We start from the raw sequence: 17935 nt of genomic DNA on the forward strand, positions 1-17935 counted from the left end.
GTTTGTCTGGCATGAGTTTCCAGTATGTCTGGAAGGTGATTCCAAAGTGTACGTTGGGTGCTTCCGGGGTGTCCAGCAGTTGGTTCCTGCATGTCTGGGACCTGATTCCGTCATGTCCAGTTGGTGGTTTTGGCGAGTCTGGGTGGTGGTTCCAGTGAGTCTGGCAGGTTTTTCCGGCCTGTCCGGAAGTTGGTTCTGGCATATCCGGTACCTGGTTCCAGCATATCCAGCAGGTGATTTTGGCATGTCCGGCAGGTTCTTCCAGCATGTCTGGCAGGTGATTCTGGCTTGTCCGGCAGGTGGTTCTGAGGTGTTGGGCACCAGGTTCTGCTGTCTTCAGCAAGTGGTATCACGGTGTCAGGCACCTGGTTCCAGGGTGTCAGGCAGGTGGTTATGGGGTGTCCAGCCGGTGGTTCAACCGTGTTTGGCAGGTGGTTCAATGCTGCCCAGCAGGTGGATCAGTCATGTTGAGCAGGTGGTTCAGGCTTGTCCGGCAGTTGGTTCACTCATTTCCAGACCCTGGTTCTGGCGTGTGCATACCTGTTTGGGCGTATCCGGCAGGTGAGTCCAGGGTGCCCGGCAGGTGGTTCAGTCGTGTGCAGCACGTGGTTTCAGCATGTGCAACACCTGTTTCTTTTGTATCCTGCAGGTGGTTCGGGCGTGTCCACAAGGTGGTTCACGCAAGTCCGGCAGGTGGTTCTGGTGTCGGGCACCTGGTTCCGGTGTGCCCAGCTTGTGGTTACGGAATGTCAGTAAATTGGTTCAGGCTAGTCCAACATTTGCTTTGGGCTTGTCTGGCACCTGGTTCTGGCCTGTACTGGACCTGTGTCTGGCATATCCAGCGGATGGTTCCGGCATGTCCAGCTGGTGTTTCTGGCATGTCCGGCACATTTTTGACGTATCTGACTGGTGATTTGGACGTGTGGGGCAGGCTTTTCCACCATGTCCCACACCTGTTTCTGGTGTATTAGTCAGGTGGTTTCAGTGTATGTGGCACCTGGTTCTGGTGTATCCAACAGGTGATTCCGTGTCTGGCAGGTGGTTCCTGTGTGTCTGGCATGTGGTTCTGGTATGTTCGGAAGGTGGTTCTGGCCTGTCTGTTGGGTGCTTCCAGCGTGTCTGGCATTTGGTTCCGGTGTGTCTGGTGGGTGGTTCTGGCTTGTCTGAGTGGTGGTTCCAGTGTGTCCGGAAGGTGTTTCTGGCATGTCTGGTGAGTTCTTCTAGCATATAAGGGACCTGGTTCTGGCGTATCTGGCAAGTGATTTTGCCCTGTCCTGCCGGTGGTTCTAGCGAGTCAAGTAGGTGGCTGCACTGTGTCCAGCAGCTGGTTCAGTCATGTCCAGCAGGTGGTTCAGGCGTGTCCTGAAGGTGGTTCCAGCATGTCCAGCATGTGGTTCATGCAAGTCTGGCAGCTGGTTCAGGCGTGTCCAGCAGGTGGTTCTGGAATGTCCAGCACCTGGCTATGGCATATTTGGCAGGTGGTTCTGGCATGTCCACCATATGGTTCTGCACATCCTGAAGGTGGTTCCGGTGTGTCCAGCAGGTGGTTCACTCGAGTCCAGCAGATGGTTCTCTCTTGTCTGGCAGGTGGTTCAATTGTGTCCAGCACCTGGTCACCTTTGTGTGCAACACGTGTTTCTGTTGTGTCTGGCATGTGGCTGCAGCGTGTCCAGCAGGTGGTTCAGTCATGTCTGGCACAGGGTTTCGGCATTTGCAACACCTGTTTCTGTCCTTTCTGGCAGGTGGTTCTGGCGTGTCCAGCATTTTGTTCTCGCAAGTCTGACAAGTGATTCATTTGTGTCTAGCAGGTGGTTCTGGCATGTCAGGCACCTGGTTCTGGTGTGCCCAGCATGTAGTTCCAGAATGTCCATAAAGTGGTTCACGCTCGTAGAGCAGGTGTTTCAGGCTAGTCCGGCAGCTGCTTCAGACTTGTCTGGCACCTCGTTACAGACTGTGCTGGGCCGGTTCCTTGCATGTCTGGCATCTGCTTCTGGCATATCTGACAGGCCATTCTGGCATGCCCAGCATGTGGTTCCATAGTGTCCATCAAGTGACTCAGACGCATCCAGCAGGTGCTTCAGTCTTATTGAGCAGGTGGTTCAGTTTTGTCTGGCAGGTGGTTCCTGCATGTCTGGCCAGTGGTACCAGCATGTACTTCAGGTGGTTCCAGTGTGTCAGGCAGGGGGTTCCTGAGAGTCTAGCATGTGTTTCTGGTATGTCTGGAAGGTGGTTCTGACATGTCCGGTGGGGGCTGACGGGGTGTCTGGCTGTTGGTTTCCGCATGTCCGGCTGGTGATTCCGGCATGTCCGGCAGGAGGCTATGGCATGTCTGGGACCTGATTCCATCATGTCAGGTTGGTGGGCTCAGCATGTCCGGTTGGTTGTTCCAGCATGTCCGGCAGGTTTTTCTGGCCTGTCCAGAAGTTAGTTCTGGTGTATCCAGGACCTGGCTCTGCTCTATCCAGCAGGTGATTTCCGCATGTCTGGCAGATTTTTCCAGTGTGTCTGGCAGCTGGTTCTAGCTTGTCCGACAGGTGGTTCTGGCATGTCTGGCACCTGGTTCTGGCATATCTGGCAGGTTGTTCATGGTGTCTGGCCCTTGATTCTGCAGTATCCGACAGGTGGTTTTGACATGTCTGGCAGGTGGTTCCGGGGTGTCAGACAGGTGGTTCCAGCGTGTTTGGCAGGTGGTTGAGGCTTGTCTGGGAGGTGGTCCAGTCATGTCCAGCACCTGGTTTGGCATGTGGGACACCTCTTTCTGGTGTATCCAGCAGGTGGCTTCGGCATATCTGGCATGTGGTTCAGTCATATGCAGCACATGGTTTTGGCATGTCTGACTCCTGTTTCTTGTGTATCTGGCAGGTGGTTCAGCTGTGCCCAGCTGGTGGTTCTGATGTGTCAGGCACTGGGTTCTGGTGTGCCTGGCATGTGGTTCCGGAATGTCTGGAAAATGGTTCAGGCTGGTCCAGCAGGTTGTTCAGGCTTGTCATGCAGCTGCTTCAGCCTTTTCTTTCTCCTAGTTCTGGCCTGTGCTGGACCTGTTTCTGCGGTATCTGGCAGATCATTCTGGCAAGTCCAGAAGGTTGTTCCAGCATGTCCTGCAGGTGGTTCTGGCATGTCAATCAGGTGATTCCAGTGTGTCCGGAAGGTGGTTCCGTCGTGTCTGGCAGGAGATTCCGGGAGTTCCAAAAGGTTGCTCCAGGGTGTCTGGCAGGAGATTCCGGGGCTTCCTGCATGTTGCTCCAGCGTGTCTGGCAGGTGCTTCCAACATGTCCAGGTGGTGTTTCTGACATGTCCGGCAGTTGTTTCCAGCGTGTCAGGCATGTGGTTCAGGCATTTGCAGTGCATGGTTCTGGTATGTCCTACGGGTAGATACGGTGTGTCTGGCAGCCGGTTCAGACGTGTTTGTTGACTGGTCCAGTTTCATCCAGCACATGGTCCAGGCATGATCATCCCATGGTCTAGGCGTTTCTGAAACATGATTCAGACCTGTCTGAAAGGTGGTTTGGGTGTGTCCGGCATCTGATTCAGGCCTCTTCGGGAGGTGCTTTGGGGGTGTCCAGCAAGTGGTCTGGGTGTGTCCAGCAAGTGGTTCCAGCACATCCGGCGTGTCGTTCCAGTACGTCTGGCCTGTGGTGATGGCGTGTCCAGCAGGCAGTTCTGGCGTGTCTGCCACCTGGCTTTGGTGTGTCCGGCAGGTGGTTCCAGCATGTCCACCAGATGGTTCCAGTCATCCTGAAGGTGGTTCATTCATCACCAGCAGGTGGAGTGTTCAGTCTTGTTCAGCAGATGGTTCAGTCATGTCCAGCACCTGGTTCTTGCATGTGCGACACCTCTTTCTCGTGTTTCCTGCCTGTGGCTCCACCATGTCTGGCAGGTGGTTCAGTTGTGTACAGCACATTGTTTCAGCATGTGCGACTCCTGGTTCTGGCATATCTGGCAGGTGATTCTGGCATGTCTGGCAGTTGGTTAGCACATGTCTGGCAGGAGGTTCAGGTATGTCCAGCAGGTGGTTCTGGCATGTCGGGAAACTGGTTCTGGCGTGCCCAGTGTGTGGTTCTGGAATGTCAGTATAGTGGTTCAGGCTGGTCCAGCAGGTGGTTCAGGCTTGTTCAGCAGCTGCTTCAGGCTTGTCTGGCACCTGGTTCTGGCCTGTGCTGGACCTATTTCTGGCGTATCCAGCAGAGGGTTCCTGCATGTCCAAGACGTGGTTCCGGTGTCTCCAGCAGATGGTTTTGTCATATCTAGCAGGTGATTTGGACATGTCCAGCTGGGGTTTCTGCCGTGTCTGGCACCTGATCTGGCATATTCAGCAGGTGACTTCAGTGTTTCCAGCACCTGGTTCCGGCATATCCAACAGGTGGTTCTGGCGTTTCTGGCATGTGGTTCTGCTACGTTTGGAAGGTGTTTCCAGCATGTCGGGTGGGTGCTCCCAGCATGTCTGGCTGTTGGTTCCAGTGTGTCCAGTAGGTGGATCCAGAATTTCTGGCATGTTGTCCTGGAGTATAAGTGACTTGGTTCTGGCATATCTGGCAGGTGATTTCAGCATGTCCTGAGGTGGTTCTGGCAAGTCAAGCAGGTGGTTCCGGCATGTCCAGCAGGTGGTTCTGGTGAGTCAAGCGTGTGGTTCCAGTGTGTCCGACAACTGGTTCTGGCATACCTGACAGGTGGTTCTGGTGTGCCCAACATGTGGTTCTGGAGTGTCCATCAAGTGGTTCAGGCCCATCCAGCAGGTGGTTCAGTCTTGTCTGGAAGATGGTTCAGTTTTGTCTGTCAAGTGGTTCTGGCATATCCGGCCGGTGGTACCGGCGTGTCATTCAGGTGGTTTCAGTGTGTCAGGTAGGGGGCTCCTGTGTGTCTGGCATGAGTATCTGGTATGTCTGGAAAGTGGTTCCGACACATCTGGTGGGTTCTTCTGTGGTGTCTGGCCGTTAGTTTCGTGCATGTCCAGCAGGTGATTTTGGTGCGTCGGCAGGTTGTTCTGGCATGTCTGTCAGGTGGTTCCAGCTTGTCCAGCAGGTGGTTCTGGCATGTCCGGCACCTGGTTCTGTCATATCTGGGAGATGGTTTCATGTTGTCTGGCACCTGGTTCCACTATATCTGACTGGTGGTTCTGACGTGTCTGGCAGGTGGTTCTAGTGCGTCCAGCTGGTGTTTCAGCCATGTTTGTCAGGTTGATCAGTGCTGTCAAGCAGGTGGATCAGTTGTGTCCTGAGGCTGGTTGCAGAATATATGGGGGTGGTTCCTCCATGTCCAGAAGGTGGTTCCAGCGTGTCAATCAGGTGGTTCCAGTGTGTACGGAAAGGGGTTCCATCATGTCCGGTGGGTGATTCCGGCAGTTCCTGCACATGGTCCCAGCATGTCCAGCAGGTGCTTCTGGCGTGTCTGGGACCCAATTCTGGCATCTCCAGTATGTGGCTCCGGAGTGTCCAGGTGGTGGTTCCAACGTGTCCAGCAGTTGGTTGCAGTGTGTCAGGCAGATGGTTCAGGTGTTTCTGGTGAATGGTTCTGCTATGTCTGGTGGTTAGTTCCAGCGTGTCTGGCAGGTTGTTCAGGCGAGTCTGTCAGCTGGTCCAGGTGCATCCGGCACATGGTCCAGGCGTGGCCATCCTGTGGTCCAGGCATTTCTGAAATGTGGTTCTGAGGTGTCCAAAAGATAGTTTGGGCATGTCTGGCATCTGATTCAGTCCTCTCCCGGGGGGGTGCTTTGAGGGTGTCAGAAAGGTGGTCTGGTTGTTTCTGTCAAGTGGTTCCAGCATGTCCGGTGTTTCCTTGAATATGTCTGGCCTGGGGTTCTGGCATGTCCAGCAGGCAGTTCCAGCGTGTCTGACACCTGGCTCTGGCGTGTTTGGCAGGTGGTTCCAGCATGTCCACCAAATGGTTCCAGTGCGTCCTGAAGGTGGTTATGGCCTCTCCAGCAGGTGGTTCCGGCTTGTCCATCACTTGGTTCAGTCATGTCCAGCACTTGGTTCTGGCATGTGCAACACCTGTTTTTGGTGTATCTGGCAGGTGGTTCCAGTGTGTCTGGCAGGTGGTTCAGTCATGTCTGGCCAATGGTTCAGGCGTGTCCAGCAGGTGGTTGTGGTCTTAGGGCACCAGGTTCTGCCGTGTCTGGCACCTCGTTCTGGCATATTCGGTAGGTTGTTTCAGTGTATGCAGCACCTGGTTCTGGCATTTCCAACAGGTGGTTCCAGCATGTCTGGCAGGTGGTTCAGGTGTGTCTGGCATGTGGTTCTGTTACGTTGGGAAGGTGGTTCTGGCATGTCCGGTGGGTGCTTCTGGTGTTTCCAGCAGGTGGCGATGGCATGTCTGGGACCTGATTCCGTCATGTTGCCTTGTGGTTTTGGCATGTCTGGGTGGTGGCTCTGGTGTGTCCAGCAGGTGATTTCAGCATGGATGGCAGGTTTTTCTGGCCTGTGGGGAAGTTGGTTCTGGCTTATTCAGGACCTGCTTCAGGTGTATCCGGAAGGTGATTTCAGCATGGCCGGCAGGTTGTTCTGGCATGTCTGGCAGTTGGTTCCAGCTTGACCAGCAGGTGGTTCTGGCGTGTCTGGCACCTCGTTCTTGCATATCCGTCAGGTGGTTTCATGGTGTCCAGCACCTGGTTCTGTCGTATCCAACGTGATCCTTGTGTGTCTGGCAGTTGTCTCCAGAGTGTCACACAGGTGGTTCCGGTGTGTCTGGACAGTGGTTCAGCCGGTTTTGTCAGGTTGATCAGTGCTGTCCAGCAGGTGGATCAGTCATATCCAGTGGTTGGTCGCAGCATATCCAGGGGTGGTTCCAGCATGTACAGAAGGTAGTTCCATCGTGTCTGGCAGGTGATTCTGGCTTGTGCAGCAGCTGATTCTGTCATCTCCAGTGCGTGTTTCCAGAGTGCCCAGGTGGTGGTTCCGGAGTGTCTGGCAGTTGGTTCCAGGCTGTCAGGCAGGTGGATCAGGCATTTCTGGTGGATGTTTCCAGTATGTCTGGTGGGTAGTTCCAGTGTGTCCGCCAGGTTGTTCAGGCATGTCTGTCAGCTGGTCCAGTTTCATCCAGCACATGGTCCTGGCATGGCCATCCCATGGCCCAGGCATTTCTGAAACATTGTTCTAACCTGTCTGAAAGGTGGTTTGAGCATGTCCAGCTTCTTATCCAGGCCTCTCCAGGAGGTGCTTTTGGGGTGTCTGACAGGTTGTCCAGGTGTGTTTGGCAATTGGTTCCGGCATGTGCGGCATGTCCTTCCAGAATGTCTGGACTTTGTTTCTGGAATGTCCAGCAGGCTGTTCCAGTGTGTCCAGCACCTGGCTCTTGCTTGTTCCACAGGTGCTTCCGCCATGTCCACCAGATGGTTCCGGTGAGTCCTGAACATGGTTCTGGCATGTCTGGTAGTAGTTCAATCATATCCAGCAGGTGGTTCAGGCTTGTCTGGCAGTTGGTTCAATCATATCCAGCACCTGGTTCTGGCATGTGCGACAGCTGTTCTGGCATATCTGGCAGATGGTGCTAGCATGTACAGCAGTTGGTTCATGCAAGTCTGGCAGTTGGTTCAGGCACGTCCAGCCAGTGGTTCTAGTGTGTCAGGCACCTGGTTCCAGTGTGCCCAGCATGTGGTTCCATAATGTCTGTAAAGTGGTTCAGGCTGGTCCAGCAGGTGGTTCTGGCTTGTCCAGCAGCTGCTTCAGGCTTGTCCAGCACCTGGTTGTGGCCTGTGCTGGACCTGTTTCTGGCGTATCTGGCAGTTGGTTCTAGCATGTTGGGCAGGTGGTTCTGGTGTTTCCGGTGGATCATTCTGGCATGTCTGGTGGGTAGTTCCAGCATGTTTGGCAGGCTGTTCTGACATTTCTATCAGATGGTCTAGGTGCATCCGGCACATGGTCCAGGCATGGCCATCCTGTGGTCCAGGCATTCCTCAAACGTGGTTCTGACATGTGCAAAAGATGATTTGGGCATGTCCGGCATGCGATTCAGTACTCTCCAGGAGGTGCTTTGGGATTGTCTGGCAGGTGGTTCAGGTGTTTCTGGCCAGTGGTTCAGCATGTCCTGCGTGTCTATCGTGTATGTCTTGCTTGGGGTTCCGGCATGTCCAGCAGGCAGTTCCAGTGTTTCCGGTACCAGGCTCCAGCATGTTTGGCAGGTGGTTCCAGCATGTCCACCAGATTGTTCCAGCGCATCCTGATGATGGTTACGTCGTGTCCAGCTGGTGGTTCAGGCTTGTCCGTCACTTGGATCAATCGTGTCCAGCATGTGGTTCTGGCGTGTGTGACACCTGTTTCTGGCATATCCCGCAGGTTGCTCCAGTGTGTCCGGCAGGTGGTTCAGTCGTGTCTGGCACCTGGTTTTGGTGTGTGTGACACCATTTTCTAGCGTATCTGGCAGGTGATTCTAGCGTGTCCAGCGTGTGGTTCACGCAATTCTGGCAAGTGGCTCAGTCATTTCCAGCATGTGTTTCTGGCCATAGGGCACCAGGTTCCACTGTGTCTGGCACCTGGTTCTGACATATCCAACAGGTGGTTCCAGCGTATTGGGCACATGGTTCAGGTGTGTCTGGCATGTGGTTCTGTTACATTTGGAAGGTGGTTCTGGTGTGTCTGGTGGGTGCTTCCGACGCCTCTGACAGTTGGTTCTGGTGTGTGAGGCTGGTGATTCTGGCCTGTCTGTGTGGTGGTTTCAACATGTCTGGTGGGTGATTCCAGCATGTCCGGCAGGTGGCTATTGTGTGTCCAGGACCTGATTCTGGCATGTCTGGTGGTGGCTTCGGCATGTCTGGGTTGTGGTTCCAGGATGTCAGGCAGGTGATTTCAGCATGTACAGCAGGTTTTCCTGGCTTGTGTGAAAGTTGGTTCTGGCATGTTCAGGACCTGGTTCTGGGATATCCTTCAGGTGATTTCAGCGTGTCCAGGAGGTTGTTCTGGTGTGTCTGTCAGGTGGTTCTGGATTTTCCAGCAGATGGTTCTGGCATGCCCGACACCTGGTTCTGCCATATCTGGCAGGTGGTTCCGGCGTGTCTAACAGGTGTTTCCAGGGTGTGAGTCAGGTGGTTCTGGTGTATGTGGCCTGTGGTTCAGCCATGTTTTGCAGGTGGATCAGTCGTGTCCGGCAGTTGGTTGCAGCATATCCGTGGGTAGGTCTGGCATGTCCAGAAGGTGGTACTGTTGTGTCCAGCAGGTGATTCCACCGGTTCCTACAGGTGGTTCCAGGGTGTCTGGCATGTTCTTCCGGTGTATCTGTGACCTGATGAGGGCATCTCCATTGCGTGGTTCCAGAGTGTCTGGGTGGTGGTTCTGACGTTTCCGGCAGTTGGTTCCATCATGTCAGGCAGGTGGTTCAGGCGTTTCTGGTGTATGGTTCCAGTATATCCGGTGGGTAGTTCCAGTGTGTCCATCAGGTTGTTCAGGCATGTCTGTCAGCAGGTCCGGGTGCATCCGGCACATGGTCCAGGCATGGCCGTCCTGTGGTCGAGGCATTTCTGAAATGTGGTTCTGATGTGCCTGAAATATGGTTTGGGTGCGTCTGGCATAGATTAAGTCTTCTCTGGGAGGTGCTTTGGGTGTGTCTGGCAGGTGTTCTGGGTGTTTTTGGCAAGTGGTTCAGCATGTCTGGTTTGTCCTTCAAGTATGTCTGGCCTGTGGTTTCAGCGTGTCCAGCAGGCAGTTCCAGTGTTTCCAGCACCTGGCTGCACCGTGTTCGGCAGGTGGTTCCAGCATGTCCAGCACATGGTTCTGGTGCATCCTGAAGGTGGTAATGGCACATCCAGTATGTGGTTCAGGCTTGTCCATCACTTGGTTCAGTGGTGTCCAGCACCTGGTTTCCCAGTGTGTTACACCATGTTCTATTTTATGAGGCAGGTGATTCCAGCGTGTCTGACAGGTGGTTCACACAAGTCTGGCAGGTGGTTCAGGTGTGTCCAGCAGGTGGTTCTGGCCTTAGGGCACCAGGTTCCACCATGTCTGGCACCTGGTTCTGACCTATTCAGCAGGTGGTTTCAGTGTATTCGGTACCTGGTTCCGGCATATCCAACAGGTGTTTCCGGTGTGTCGGGCAGGTGGTTCAGGTGTGTCTGGCATGTGGCTATGGGGTTCAGGTGATTCTGTCATGTTGGGTGGTTGTTTCAGCATGTCTGGCAGGTGGTTCAGACGTGTCCACCTGGTGGTTCTGGCGTGGGGGCACCTGGTTCTGGCGTGCATGGCATGTGGTTCTGGAGTGTCCATAAAGTGGTTCAGGCTGGTCCAGCATGTGGTTCAGTCTAGTCCTGCAGCACCTGTAGGCTTGTCCCGCACCTGGTTCTGGTCTGTGATGGACCTGTTTCTGGTGTATCCAGCAGATGGCTCCGGCATGTCTGGCACGTGGTTTCAGCATATCTGACAGGTGATCAATCCAGCAAGTGGATCAATCGTGTGCAGCGGTTGGTTGCAGCATATCCTGGGGTGATTCCAGTGTGTCCAGAATGTGGTTCCATCATGTGCGGCAAGCGGTTCTGGTGTGTCAGTTAGGTGGGTTCCAGTGTGTCTGGAAGGTGGTTCCATCGTGTCCAGGGCCTGACTCTGCTGGTTCCCGCAGGTGGTTCCAGCGTTTCTAGCAGGTGCTTCTGTCATGTCCAGGACCTGATGCTGACGTCTCCAGAGCATGGTTCCAGAGTGTCCAGGTGGTGGTTCCAACACGTCCAGCAGTCGGTTCCAGCATGTCAGGCACGTGGTTCAGGCTTTTCTGGTGGATGGTTCCAGTATGTCCAGTGGGTAGTTCCAGTGTGTCCAGCAGGTTGTTCAGGCATGTCTGTCAGCCTGTCTAGTTGCATCTGGCACATGGTCCTGGCATGGCCGTCCCCTTGTCCAGGCATTTCTGAAACGTGGTTCTGACATGTCTGAAAGGTGGTTTGCACATGTCCTCATGTTATTCAGGCCTCTCCAGGAGGTGCTTTGGGGGTGTCTGGCAGGTGGTCTGTGTGTGTCTGGTGAGTGGTTCCAGCTTGTCCAATGTGTTCTTCCAGAATGCGTGGACTTTGGTTCTGGGATATCCAGCAAGTGGTTCCAGTGTGTCCAGCACCTGGCTCTGGCCTGTTCGGCAGGTGCTTCCAGCATTTCCACCACATGGTTCTGGCACATCCTGAACTTGGTTCTGGCATGTCCAGTAGGTAGTTCAGTCGTGTCCAGCAACTGTTCCCAGCATGTCCAGCAGGTGGTTCTGGCGTGTCAGGTACCTGGTTCCAGTGTGACCAGCATGTGGTTCCAGAATGTCTGTAAAATGATTCAGGTTGGTCCAGCAGGTGGTTCAGCCTAGCCCTTCAGCAGCTGCAGGTTTGTCCAGCACATTGTTCCAGCCTGTGCTAGGCCTGTTTCTGGCATGTCCAGTAGATGATTTCAGCATGTCCAGCATATGGAATCGGTGTATCTGACAGGTGATTTTGACGTGTCCAGCAGGTGTTTCTACCATGTTGGGCACCTGTTTCTGTCATACTCAGCAGGTGGTTTCAGTGTATTTGGCAGCTGGTTCCAGTACACCCATCTGGTGGTTCTGGTATGTCTGGCAGGTGGTTCGGGTGTGTCTGGCATGTGACTTTGGGATTTTCGGGAGGTGGTTATGGCATGTCTGGTTGATGCTTCCAACGTCTCTGGCCATTGTTTCCAGCATGTCTGGCGGGTTGTTCTGGCGTGTCTGAGAGGTGGTTCCGGCATGTCTGTCAGGTTGTTCCACCATATAAGGGGCCTGGTTCCAGCATATCCAGCAGTAGATTTCAACATGTCTGGAAGGTGGTTCTGGCAAGCCAAGTAGGTGTTTGCGGTGTGTCCGGCAGTTGGTTCAAGCATGTCCAGCAGGTGATTCAGGCCTGTCCGGAAGGTGTTTTTGTCGTGTCCAGCTTTTGGCTCTGGCAGATCTGACATGTGGTTCTGGCGTGCCTGGTATGTGTTTCCAGATTGTCCGTCAAGTGGTTCAGGCATATCCGGCAAGTGGTTCAGTCTTGTCTGAAAGGTGGATCAGCTTTGTTTGGCAGGTGGTTCCAGCATGTCCTCCCAGTGGTACCGGCATGTCATTCAGGTGGTCCCAGAGTGTCAGGCAGGGGGTTCCTGTGTGTCTGACATGAGTTTCCATTATGTCCTGAAAGTGTTTCCGACGTCTCCAGTGGGTGCCTCCGGGGTGTGCAGCAGTTGGTTCCCATTTCTCCAGAGGGTGATTCTGGCATGTCTGGGACCTCATTACATCATGTTGGGTTGGTGCTTTCTGTGTGTCCGGGTGGTAGTTCCAGCATGTCTGGCAGGTTTTCCTGGGTGGTCCTGAAATTGGTTCTGCCATATCCGAGACCTGGTTCCAGAGTATCCAGCAGGTGATTTCAGCATGTCCAGCAGGCTGTCTTGGTGTGTCTGGCAGGTGGTTCTGGCAGGTCGGCACCTGGTTCTGGCATATCCAACAGACGGTTTTATGGTGTCCAGCAACTGGTTCTACTGTATCTGACAGGTGGTTCCAGTGTGTCTGTCAGGTGATTCCAGGGTGTCAGGCATGTGGTACTGGCTCATTTGGCTGGTGGTTCAGCCATGTTTGGTGGGTGGATCAGGGCTGTCCAGCAGGTGGATCAGCCATGTTTGGCAGTTGGTTGCAGCATATCCAGGGGTGGCTCTGGCGTGTCCAGAGGGTGGTTCTGTTGTGTCCAGCAAGTGCTTCCAGGTTGTCAGTCAGGTGTTTCCGGCATTCCTGGAAGGTGGTTCCATCGTGTCCGATGGGTGATTCTGCTGGTTACCGCAGGTGGTTCCGGTGTGTCTGGCAGGTTGTTCCTGTGTGACTGGCATGTGGTTCTGGTACGTTCAGAAGGTGGTTCCGGCCTGTCCGGTGTGTGCTTCACGTGTGTCTGTCACTTGATTCTGGCATGTCTCACAGGTGGTTCTGGTGTGTCTGCATTGTGGTTTCAGTGTGTGGCAGGTGGTTCAGGCATGTCTGGTGGGTTGTTCTGGTGTATAAGTGTCCTGGTTCCGGAGTATCTGACAGGTGATTTTGACGTGTCCTGCAGATGGGTCCAGCAAGTCAAGCAGGTGGTTTCAGTGAGTCTGGCACCTGGTTGTGGTATATCTGACAGGTGGTTCGGGTGTGCCCGGCATGTGGTTCTGGAGTGTCCATCAAGTGGTTCACATGTATCCAACAGGAGGTTCAGTCTTGCCTGGCAGGTGTTTCCATCGTGTCTGGCAGTTGGTTCCGGCTTGTCTGGCAGGTGGTTTTGGTGTGTCCGGCACCTGGTTCTGGCATATCTGGCGGATGGTTTCATGGCGTCTGGCCCCTGGTTTCACAATATCTGACTGGTGGTTCTGGCGCCTCTGGCAGGTGGTTACAGCGTGTCTAGAAGTTGGTTCTGTCATGTCTGACAGGTGGTTCTGGCGTGTCTGGCAGGGGTTGCCAGGGTGTCAGGCAGGTGGTTCCGGTGTGTCAGGCCCGTGGTTCAGCCATGTTTGTCAGATGGATCAGTGCTGTCCAGCAGGTGGATCAGTTGTGTACGGTGGTTGGTTGCAGCATATCCGGGTGTTGTTCCAGCTTGTCCAGAAGGTGGTTCCGTCATGTCCAGCAGGTGGTTCCAGCATGTCAGAGAGGTGGTTCTGGTGAGTCTGGCACATGGTTTTGGCTTATCCAACAGGTGATTTGGACGTGTCTGGCAGGTGTTTTTGCCATGTCCAGCACCTGGTTCTGACATATTAGGCAGGTGGATTCAGTGTATTTGGCACCAGGTTCCGGCATATCCAACATGTGCTTCCTGTGTCTGGCAGGTGGTTCAGGTGTGTCTGGCATGTAATTCTGATACATTCAGAAGGAGGTTCCGGCATGTCTGGTGGGAGCTTCCAGCGTGTCAGGAAGTTTGTTCCTGCGTGTCTGGCAGGTGGTTCTGTCATGTCTGAGTGGTGGTTCCACTGTGTCCGGGGGTAGTTCTGGCATGTCTGTTGAGGTGTTTTGGTGTATAAGGGGCCTGGTTCTGGCATATCCGGCATGTGATTTCAGGGTGTCCAGAAGGTTGTTCTGGTGAGTCAAGCAGGTGATTGCAGTGTCTGGCAGGTGGTTCAGGTGTGTCCAGCAGGTGGTTCAGGCCTGTCCAGAAGGTGGTTTCGGTGCACCTGACACCTGATTCTAGGATATCCAACAGTTGGTTCCAGTGTGTCTGGCAGTTGGTTCAGGTGTGTCTTGCATGTGGTTCTTGTGTGCCTGGTGTGTGGTTCCAGATTTTCCGTCAAGTGGTTTAGGAGTATCAGCCAGGTGGTTCAGTCTTTTCTGGCAGGTGGTTCAGATTTGTCTGGCAGGTGGTTCTGGCATGTCCTGCCAGTGGTGCCAGTGTGTCATTCAAGTGCTTCCAGCATGTCAGGAAGGGGGTTCCTGTGTGTCCGGTGTGAGCTTCTGGTATTTCTGGAAGGTGGTTCCTATGTGTCTGGTTGGAGGTTCTAGGGTGTCTGGAAGTTGGCTCCTACATGTCTGGAGGGTGATTGTGGCATGTCCAGGACATGATTCTGTCATGTCGGTTTGGGGTTTCTCCCTGTCTGGGTGGTGGTTCTGGCTTTTCCAGCAGGTTTTTCAGGCATGTCCAGAAGTTGGTTCTGGTGTATCTGGGACCTGGTTCCAGTGTATCTGGCATGTGATTTTGGCATGTCTGGCAAGTTGTCCTGGTGTGTCTGGCAGGTGGTTCCGGCTCGTCTGGCATGTGGTTCTGGCATGTCCAGCACCAGCTTCTGGCATATCCAGCAGGTGGTTTCCTGGTGTCTGGCACCTGGTTCCACTGAGTCCTGCAGGTCGTCTGGAAGTGTCCGGCAAGATTTTCTGGAATGTCTGGCTTGTCCTTCAAGTACGTCCAGCCATTGGCACCCCCGTGACCAGCAGGTGGTGCTACCCTGTCTGGCAACGTGCTCCAGCATGGGTGGCAGGTCATTCCTGCATGTCCACCAGATGGTTCTGGTGCATCCTGAAGGTGGTTACGACATGTCTGGCTGGTGGTGAACCTGTGTCCAACAGGTGGTTCTGGCTTCTTCAGCAGGTGGTTAAGTCATGTCCAGCACCTGGTTCCAGCGTCTGTGACAATTGTTTCTGGCTTATCCTGCAGGTGGTTCCAGCGTGTCCAGCATGTAGTTCAATCGTCTACAGCACCTGGGTTTGGCATGTATGACACCTGTTTCTGGCGAGTCCGGCAGGTGGTTTATGCAAGTCCAGCATCTGGTTCTGGCATATCCAGCAGATGGTTTTGCAGTATCTGGCACCTGGTTCTGCTGTATCCAACAGGTGGTTCCGGGGAGGCAGGCAGGTGGTTCCAGCATGTCTGGCGGGTGGTTCAGAACTCTTTGGCATGTGGATCAGTGCTGTCCAGCAGGTGGATCGGTCATGTCCGGCGGTTGGTTGCAGCATGTCTGAGGCTGGTTCCAGCTCATCCTGAAGGTGGTTATGGCATGTCCAGCAGGTGGTTCAGGCTTGCGTGTCACTTGATTCAGTCGTGTCCAGCACCTGGTTATGGCGTGTGTGACACCTGTTTCCGGCAGTTGGCTCCAGCATTTCTGGCAGGTGGTTCAGTTGTGTCCAGCACCTGGTTTTGGCGTGTGCTACACCTTTGTCTGACATATCCGGCAGGTGATTCCTGGGTGTCTGGCAGGGGTTTCTGGCATGTCCAGCACCTGGTTCTGATATATTCGGCAGGTGATTTCAGCATATTTGGCACTTGTTTCTGGCATATCCAAAGGGTGGTTCTGACATGTCTGGCAGGTGCTTCTGGTTTGTCTGGCATGTGGTTCTGCTACATTCGGGAGGTGTTTCTGGGGTGTAAGGTGCGTGCTTCCGGAGTGTCCGGCAGTTGGTTCTGGCGTGTGCGGCTGGTGGTTCCAGCCTGTCTGTGTGGTGGTTCCAACGTGTCCAGTAGTTGTTTCTGGGGTTTCTGATAGTTGGTTCCCGCATGTCCGGCAGGAGATTCCAGCATGTCTGGCATTTGGCCACAGCATGTCTGAGACCTGATTCTGTCATGTTGGGTTCTGGTTTTGGCATGTCTGGCTGGTGGTTCCAGCATGTCTGGCAGGTGATTTCAGTGTGTACAGCAGGGTTTACCAGCCTATGCAGAAGTTGGTTCTGGCATATTCAGGACCTGGTTCCAGTGTATCCGGCATGTGATTTTGGAGTGTCTGGCATGTTGTTCCAGCAGGTCTGTCAGGTCGTTCTGGCTTGTCCAGCAGGTGGTTCTGGCATGTCCAGCACCTGGTTACCCTGTATCCGACAGGTGGTTCCTGCATGTCTGGCAGGTATTTCAGGGGTTTCAGGCAGATGGTTCTGGTGTGTCTGGTCAGTGGTTCAGCCGTGTTTGTCAGGTGGATCAGTGCTGTCTAGGAAGGGGATCAGTCATGTCCGGCGGTTGGTTGCAGCTTATCCAGGGGTGGTTCTGGTGTGTCCAGAAGGTGATTCTGTCGTGTTTGGCAGGTGGTTCTGGCATGTCTGGAAGTTGCTTTCATCGTTTCGAGCAGGTGATTCTGCCTGTTCCCTCAGGTGGTTCCAGCATTCCCGGCACGTGTTTCTGGCATATCCTGGACCTGATTATGGTGTCTCCAGTGCATGGTTCCACAGTGTCCATGTGGTGGTTCCAACGTTTCCAGTGTTGGTTCCAATGTGTCAGGCAGGTGATTCAGGCATTTCCAATGGATGGTTCTGGTATGTCCGGTGGGTAGTTTCAGTGTGTCTGGCAGCTTGTTCAGGCATGTCTGTCAGCTGGTTCAGTTGCATCTAGCACATGGTCCAGGCATGGCCATCTTGTGGTCCAGGCATTCCTGAAAAGAGGTTCTGACATGTCCAAAATGTGGATTGGATGTGTCTGGCATCTGATTCAGGCCTCTTTGGGAGGGGCTTTGGTGGTGTGTGACAGGTGGTCCGGGTGTGTCTGGCAAGTGGTTCCAGCATGTCTGGCATGTCCTTCCCGAATGTCTTGACTTTGGTTCTGGGATGTCCAACAGGCGTTTCCGGTGTGTCTGGCACCTGGCCCTGGCATGTTTGGCAAGTGGTTCCTGCATGTCCACCAGATGGTTCTGGCACATCCTGAAGGTGGTTCTGGCATGTCCAGTAGTTAGTTCAGTCATGTCTACCAGGTGGTTCAGGCTTGTCCAGTAGTTGGTTCCATCGTGTCCAGCACCTGCTTCCGGCATGTCCTGTTTCTGGCATATCTTGCAGGTGGTTCCGGCATGTCCAGCAGTTGGTTCATGCAAGTCTGGCATGTGGTTCATGTGTGTCCATCCAGTGGTTCTGGCCTGTCGGGCACCTAGTTCTGGCGTGTCAGGCATGTCGTTCCGGAATGTTGGTAAAGTGGTTCAGGCTGGTCCAGCAGCTGGTTCAGGTCAGTCCCACAGCAGCTGCAGGCTTGTCCGGCACCTGCTTCCGGCCTGTGCTGGACCTGTTTCTGGTGTATGTGGCAGATGATTACAGCGTGTCCGGCACATGGTTTCGGCATATCAGATTTGGATGTGTCCGGCAGGTTTTTCTGCCACGTCCTGCACCTGGTTCTGGTATATTTGGCAGGTCATTTCAGTGTATTTGGCACCTGGCTCCGGCATATGCAACATGTGGTTCTGGCGTGTCTGACAAGTGGTTCAGGTCTTTCTGGCATGTGATTCTGGTACATTTGGAAGGTTTTTCCGGCATGACCAGTCGGTGACTCCAGGGTGTCCAGCAGTTGGTTCTGGTGTGTTGGGTGGGAGGTTGTGTCATGTCCAGCAGGTGGTCTTGGCGTGCCCAGCATGTGGTTCTGGAATGTCCATCAAGTGGTTCAGGTGTATCTGGCAAATGGTTCAGTCTTGTCTGGCAAGTGGTTCTGGTATGTCCTTCCAGTGGTACTGGTGTGTCATTCAGGTGGTTCCAGCATTTTAGGCAGGGAGTTCCTGTGTGTCTGACATGAGTTTGTGGTATGTCTGTAAGGTGGTTCTGGCATGTCCAGAGGGTGCTTCCAGCATGTCCAGCAGTTGGTTCTGGTGTGTCTGGCAGG

General features: G+C 54.1%; 1 long non-coding RNA gene across 1 annotated transcript in view; it reads left to right on the forward strand.

Annotated features, from left to right (window-relative positions):
- Positions 1-16886, forward strand: part of LOC139081412 (uncharacterized) — a 34368-nt gene extending 17482 nt beyond the window's left edge. Inside the window, exon 3 of the long non-coding RNA XR_011536503.1 lies at positions 16791-16886. This is a non-coding gene — a long non-coding RNA (uncharacterized lncRNA). The remainder of the gene's footprint in view (positions 1-16790) is intronic.
- Positions 16887-17935: the final 1049 nt, after the last annotated feature.

This window comes from Equus przewalskii, unplaced genomic scaffold (genome assembly GCF_037783145.1).
Source record: "Equus przewalskii isolate Varuska unplaced genomic scaffold, EquPr2 contig_R2037, whole genome shotgun sequence".
In the NCBI taxonomy this organism is placed as follows: domain Eukaryota; kingdom Metazoa; phylum Chordata; class Mammalia; order Perissodactyla; family Equidae; genus Equus; species Equus przewalskii.